We start from the raw sequence: 8,117 nt of genomic DNA, 5'->3' as shown, positions 1-8,117 counted from the left end.
GTCATATACAGCCTCTGTGATTCACATGGGTGATACCTTTTGCACATGCAGCAAATCCTTTTGTCGTCTTTTTTTTTTTTTGCCACCACTCTTATACCAACAGGCAAATCTCAGTCATAGTCAATTCTCATTCTGTATTTTTAATGAGTAAGCAAAGATGAGCTTGGGCACTACTGCCTTTTTATTAGTTTTGATTTATGTACCATATATACTTGTCTACCTGTGTGATGGCAAATGAAAGAAGAGATGGAAATCAACAGCTAGTAAACACAATCTGGAAAAAAGATTGACCAGAGGAAGAAAAGTAGATGATAAAACTCTACAGTTTCACTTTGTTAAGAAATAAAGGGTAGTGAAGGGTAATTGTTTCCCTTGTAACTGGAGCTATAAACAAATGGGAAGATCTGTCTGCTTCTGGGCTATCGGTGCCTCCGGGAGCTGCCAGGAGGCTGCTCTGAGTGTATATGGCACTGCTCTGTTCAAAATAGATATAAAGCTTTGGAGGTAGAGGGGAAAGGGAGCGAGTTCTTGGTCTGCTGTCACTTATACACTCCCACTGCTCGGTTTTAAGGAGCTCTCCTCTGACCTGTGCAGGGCATGGTGTCTGTAGGAATTCATGATTTGGAGCTATCTGCCAGGAGTTCAAAGCAGATGAGACCGAGGTAGTGATGGCAGAATAGGAGAAAAGTAACTGGAAGAGTAGCTGAGGTTTGGTGTTTCTCATTTATGAATCCACATGTGACAAAGATCTTCTTAGCTCCAAGGTAGGTCCTGAGCATACAGAATTGATGGAGTTACGAGATGGCAGTGGGAGCATTTCTTTGGCACGTGAATCCTGCTACACTTTGCCATGCCTGAGGTGCTGCAATCTGCATGGGGCTGCATGGGACCATTACGTATTTGTGAGAAATTCAGGGGTATTGGCAAGGAGAGAAAAAAAAAAAGTCTACTGTGGCTCATCCAGAGGTACCAATGGAAATACCAAAGAACAACTTGCCACAGTCAATGAAAGATTACCACAGGGATGTATTGACCGGTGCTATGTGATGAAAGATTTAGTAAATGAATACTTTAACTTGGAACGTGTGAAAGCTGAAAAGTCCATGTCCTTGGACATCAAAACCTAAACATTAATGTTTCAGTAGGAAGGCAAATGAGAAAGTGATTGACATTTGCATCATTATTCACTGGTAATTCTCAAGAACTGGAAAACGATGAAAGGGAATTTTACAAAGAATGCAAAGATGTAAGATTGCCAGGAATTTCCTGCAGACTTTGGAGACTTAAGCAAGTTTGGGATTTGACCCAAAGTCTTCCGTTTCTAAAAGAAAAATTAAATATATGCCTCAATCTGTCTTTGGCAGTGCACAAAGTTGCTTTTGTTCATGTTTTGATTTACAGAGCTAGTCTCTATCAGACATCTGTTGTTGGATGGATTAACAACACACAGTATTTATTTCTCGGCATGGCTGTGCAAACTTCTCAATAAAAAAAGAGAAAATATCAGTGACTATAAATTGATGCAGTATTTCAAGTAAGAAAAAACCCAAATCCACTAATCATATGGTAAATTATTAAAACATTCTTTTCACTTATCATAACAATAAAGGATAAGAGGCAAAATGATATATGTTTCTGAAAAAAAAAATTATGTCTATATTTATGTTGACATGTTCTGCTTCTATTTTACTGGATATTGTGATGAAACCTGTGGTAAAATCGAAGTCATAACTCTGCAGAGCCAAGGATCTGTACCTAATGTTAAGCATGTGAGTAATATGACTGACTCAAATAGGCTTACCTGGAGGTTTAAAATTGTGTTGCAAATTCTTGTCATAGCTGGAGCCTTATTTTCTTGCTAATCCACAAGTATATCAAATATCAAGCTTTCATCTGATTCGAGTTAATTAATAAGAAGTGAAATGAATGGTGTCAATATGCCAGGTAAGAAGGGGGAGAGGTTAAAAATATGGCACTTGAGAGAGATACCTAGGTGTTCTGAATGAAAATTCAGAGTGATTTGAAAATGAACAGCATGTCACTATTGACTTCTGATTTATGTCTTGTCAGGGCTTGTCTGAAATGGACCAGGACCTAGTTTTACCCAGTTTTATCCATATAGTAAGTAATTCTTAAGATCATATTAATTGAATGCAAACAGCTGAAATAAATACCACAGGTTATATGACTTTTGCAAACTTTGGATGCTTACTGCTGAAAGCTATCGTATCATGTAAAGACAATATAATCCACTTGTTTATGTCATTTTTCTTCCTATAACAGGAAACCTTTGTACATACATCTGTGTAAATTTCTAGAAAAAAGATCCAACATAAATAAACCTGACATACCAATATCTGTATAGTGACTGATGATTTAAAAATTCTGACATATATGTATATACATGGACGGGTACAGGCAAACCTCGGCACTTCATTCTGAGCTGGTTAGACATCACACAGTTCCAATCTGAAAACCATATACAAATATAAATGGAGTGAATTATTTCCTTATCAGCCCAGGGACAATAATGTGCTCATATGGACAGAAGACTCTCATACGAGGTCTGAAAAGAGTAGGCATGCTGGGTCACCTATGTAAATCATCCTTAAAGTTTCTAGTCATAACTGATACAAAAATGGGATGAAAACTTTGGTATCAAGCTTTTGTAGATTGTAACGCCCAAGATCTTGAATGACAGTAAATAGCTTCATGGTGGTGTTAAGAGTTTGGTGTCTGAAAGGGTCACGGGCATACTTTTTTCTCACTTGTACTTGCTGTTTTCCACTCTGTTTTAAAAATCTTGGTTATGAAATTGGCCAAGTACAAACCCCCCTCTTCTTTACTTATAAAGCTTTGAAAAAAATCACTGCCAGTTACTTAGTCGTTCATAAATAACTTTGTATTGAAGATTCAGGACTACAATCTGTCTTGTTGTTGTTTTAAATATTTATAAACATCAAGCACAGTACTGTGCGTTGACCCTTTTTTAACCATTCACTAGTACACAAGGCATAATCCTGTTTGATGCATAATCTTTTTAAGTCATACTGGTGTCTGGGCATGTTTTTAACTGTCCATCCATCAGAAACCTGAAGAGGATTCTGCCATCAGCTAAATCAAAGGAGTTAACTGCATTCACAGAGTTAATTGTATTGCTTGATCTTTATTCTTTCTGTATAGAGAAATGTGCGGAGTAGCATGACTTTTTATGTCAAGATTTCTCGTAAACCACCTTCTCTATTCTGATATGAATGATTTGTAGTAAACTAAAATTATTTTCAAGAAGAACTACTTACATTGTTTCTAGTCAGTCTTTAATCACCTTTAGATTTTCCTGGATGTCTTGATATAAATTTTCAGTCCTGATTTATATACTAAGGTACAGACATTCTTGTATAATGAATTCCCATGTTCTTTAAAACGAATAATCAATGAAGACACATTTTCAAGATTACTTCCCATAACATAGTTGTATGCTGCTTGCTTCAGAGAGATTCTTGAGATTTATTTGAAAAACAATTTTCAGACTTCACTAACTTCAAAAGGTACAGATTGCCTTTAGAGAGAGCTTTTTGTTACCCCATTTGCACCGCAGTCGTACACTGCACAGTTGTGTGTAGACAATCTTATGTCTTATTTGTGTACAAACATGAGCAGAAGCCAGAGTATATTATACCTGGCTTTGATAAATTCCATTCAAATTGAACAGTGGTGAAAAGAACATAAAATTGTTACTTACTTTATTCATTTCTACTCCAGCTAAAAAGAAACAAATCTTCTCCCTAGAACCCACATTATTTTGTTACCATAATAGTATTTTAACAACATTCCTCTGAAACATTAAATCAAAATTGAACCCTCTATTGACACATTAGTTTTTAATTTCAGTTCAATTTTAAATTCCAAACCACAGTTTGATTATTTTTTGACATAAGTCCATTCCCCTGTGTGAGTATTTAGTGAATAAATTAGTTGCTTTTTCAAGCATGTGTGAAGATATACACATATGTATGAATATAGAAATATAGACTGAAATCAAAATTAAAATAAGGTAAAGAAAAGCACTGGGAAGAAAATGTAATAACCACAGATTCAGCACTGCAATTATGGGAATATTAGGATGTATTTTCCACATCCTACGACTATGATGCAGCCCCATGTTTAGATCTGAGATACAACTGCCCCATTGAAAATTCTTCTTCATAAAGCATAACAAGTTTCCTTTCAGGATCTTGTAATATGTTGAGTAACAATGGCAATATACTTTGGCCAGCAATGCTGATAAAATGCATTCAGAAGCTAAGCTGATTCAACTCCCATGAAAAAAAAAATCCATTATCTCATTAGAAATAGGGTATCAAGGAGAGTATAATAAGCATAGCTACCACATAATGTCTGTGCTACATCAGTGTAGGGTACAGTCCTGGAGGTGGAGAAATACACATTATGGGAATATGAGTTACCTCTACATATTTCTTATCCTCTTACTGAGAAACTATCCTACGTTTCCTGGCAATCCAAAAGTTCTACCAGGAGATACAATGTGTAAGTCACATTGTCTGACCATGTATGAAAAATAGCTTCTCATATGCCATAAAGGCAGCTGACTTTTTAATATGGAAACTTTTCTTTGACCTTGTATGTCAACAGTCTTCGGTTTAATTAAATTCATCATTATGGTGCCTCATTTTGAAGATTCAGTATTCTTATTCAATTGAAAAGGCAATTTTCTTTGATGATGCATATTATTTATTCAGTATAGAAAAGAAAGAAAACAACTATTTTGGGAAGCAGGTAGTTTTCCAAGAAACTGGGCATGAGGGATTCATTTAGATTAGCAAAACAAATCTACTTTTGAAAGAGAAATAAGGGTAACTTTATGTAATATTCTCAAAGCAATGCTGCTAAATTTAGGTCTTGTCTCAGGGTACATTCTGAAGATTTTCAAATTTCAGAAGCTTTCAAGCCCAGGACTTTCATTTTATCATTAAGGGTCTTCAACATCTACTCAAAACACAGTTAATTACATCCTACTTTTGTTTGTCAACCTGCGTCACCATGTAGACAAGGGTCTTCACAGTACATATTCTCTACCAGCGAGTAGAGATCAGTGCACAAGTCTTGCCAGTGCAAATTGTAGTGAGCTAAAAATTTTTGGAAAAACCCTTTTTAGGGAGGAACGTAATTATTGGTCAAAGTTCGAATGTTTTATACAGACACATTTTTATCAAAGTTCCTCTAAACTCTACTGAAGCCTTGCAGGCTTTTGACTCCTCTGCAGATGGGATTCCAGTCTCCTGTGCTATCATGGCCGGCACAGCCAGACCTTCCGAGGACGCAGTCAGGGAGCCACTGGTACAGCTCCAGTTCCGTTCGCAGAGAGCCAGTGACTTTGCTTTTAATTGGAAGAAAACCAGCACTGCAGTATTACATCGTAGATTACCCAGCTCTAATGAAAGTAGAGTATGCAACAGAACCACTCCACTGGCATGATAAAAGATATTAACTGAAGAAAATGACCCCGCAGGATATACTAATTCTCACTCACTGTTTCTCGCTGCCAGTTCCTCACTCTTTCCGCATGATTAGATAGCTGCTGCAGCATATGCTGTAGATAACAGATAGAACGATTTTGGGCCACTTAAAAACAGTAGGTTTTTAATCTTCTTAGCCTATGAACAAAAACTTCAATGTGTAAAGCAAGTGAACCTGAACTACACAGAACTGAAATACCAAAATCAGCATATGCTACTTTGAAAGACATCTCATGATTTTAGGGACCTGAATCCTGCATTCCAGGAGTTGCCAACAGTGGAGATCCCATAATCTTTCGTCACCGCTCCCGCTCTGGTCTCCATACATGTATGCTAATGGCAGCAGCAGTCAAACAAAGATTTTCCTCCCATCCTGCAAGATACCTGCCTATGGAAGAGGAAAGTTTCTGTCTTTTACCCTCTCACATTACCTCAAAGAAATGGTTACATTCAAACTTGTAATATCGATCTAATTTGATCTCACAGGAGCTTCTTGCAGAGCAATAGTCTTCTCTGTGAACACGGGTAGTGGAATTGGGCCCAAAGGAAATGCTGTGATCAAATTCTACTTATGTTTTCATAAGCAGTTTAAATTTTACCACTGGTAAACGCAGGTGAAGACTTTTCTCCAAAATGCTCTCTCCCACACCACACATGACTGACAGCTCTGAAGTGCACGATCTGTCAGAACAAACCCAACTCACAGCTGTTAAATGGATAAGCTGGGACACACAAGTGGAAGTAAGTAGGTCATGTTTCATTGAGAAAAGTATAGACTATGTATAGTGTAAAAATATATTAGCAGGCAGGTCAGGCCATGAGTTTAAAAGCACAGGAAGTGAGATGGAAGTGTGATGCCGGTAACAGCAACAACAGTTCTTTTTCCATTTGTTGAAAGCACACTACACATAGTACTGGAAAAAGCACTTTATGCATGGAGAATTTGGTGCAATAAGAATATTACTGGGAAAAGTACTTCTAGAAATATGTCAGATGATGTAACGTTATGGCTAAATTTGGCAGGTTAAACCTATATGCAATCATTGGCATTCCAAGTACATCACAAGTTTTATAGAGTTGGATATAGACTTGCTTACCGAATCTCAGTGGGGTAACTACCTACCATTGTAATTGTCTAAATGCCTTTAAAAATCTACTTGTTATTTCTCTGTGCTGAAGGTGTAATTTAAATGTTTTATTTTTGTCCAATTTTCTTGGAATTTTTTAGATCCTACTGCTATGGAAAAGGGTACATAGGAGCATGTAGAAAAGCAATCACTATAAAGCATTGGAAAAGAGTGCCCTGATTACAGAGATCATCTAAACATTCCTCAGTGCAGATTAGAAGAAAGCTTTATTGAGTTTTAAAATTATTTATTGGTAACATTTTTCATCATTCCAACTATTTCACATTTAGCTAACCAAACAGTGGAATTCTTAATTAAAACTGTTAATTAAATTCTTAATAAAAAAAGTGACATATGTGGAAATATGCTGGTGCTTCAACACTTTGTGCTGGAATGTGAAAAAATATTAGCATTTCATAGTTCCCTGCTGAATAGAAATTCTGATTTTCAGCTCTAATCAATAGTTGCATATTTTAAACATACCTCTTAAATTTATCTAAAACAGTTGTTTGGTTTGGGAGGGTTTATTCCTGTCCTCACCCATGACAAAAGACTTTTCACTAACTACGGAGGAAGCATATAGGAGTAATTTAAGATCCAAACTTGTAAATGGATGAAATTAGGTTAAATGAATCCAAACCCATCAGTCTTTAGCCCAGTATCTGCTATTGCTTCGTTTCAGCAATAGACTGTTGTAACTCTGAAAAAAGCCTCGAAGTTTCAGTTTCTACTCAGTCAGTTGTTTACGTCACCCTATTGCAAATACATTTTTGGCAGAATGCCCATAAAAGCAAGTTTATATGAATCAGAGATCTCACTGGCTTGATCTAAGTGCTTTTTCTTTACTTGGTTTGAGAAGAAGCATATGCATCAGGGGATGAAATCTGAAAACTACGCAATATCACATTCTAGAAATGTTACCCATCACGGCATCACAAGTCTGCATGGAAGGTGTTAATGCATTGCTTCAGCTATGCCACTGGTGAAATACATGTTTCGTAGTCAACACTATAAGCATGTAACTGAATCATGAAAGCCCTATAAAGTGGTTCTTAGAGAAAGATTAACGGTTTTAGGCAGGAATTAGTGTTTGTGTTTTGCTGAATAATAAATTAGTCTGTTTCAAACTTTGCATTGCTCATGCTGGTCCTGTCTCCATGCACAAAGACAGTGTAACCGAATCCTACCAACATGAGTAGGAGTCTGCTCTTACTCCCTTGATTTCAAGGGGTTTACTCCTAATCTACATCATGACACATGAGAAGGAATCCAATTCCACAAATGCACCTTTCTGGCAGATCTTTCATCTGCTAAATCTGACCTTTAGCTTCAGTTTTTCCACACTCTAATATCTCTGTATTGAATGACAGGTTTATGATTAGGGGACAACAGAAATGTTCAGGGAAATATAAGAGTTGGCTCTAACCTTTGGTATTCTGGTACCAAGAGGTTT

The sequence above is a fragment of the Gavia stellata genome, chromosome 12, assembly GCF_030936135.1.
Source record: "Gavia stellata isolate bGavSte3 chromosome 12, bGavSte3.hap2, whole genome shotgun sequence".
Lineage (NCBI taxonomy): Eukaryota > Metazoa > Chordata > Aves > Gaviiformes > Gaviidae > Gavia > Gavia stellata.
This window is presented reverse-complemented; position numbering follows the sequence as displayed.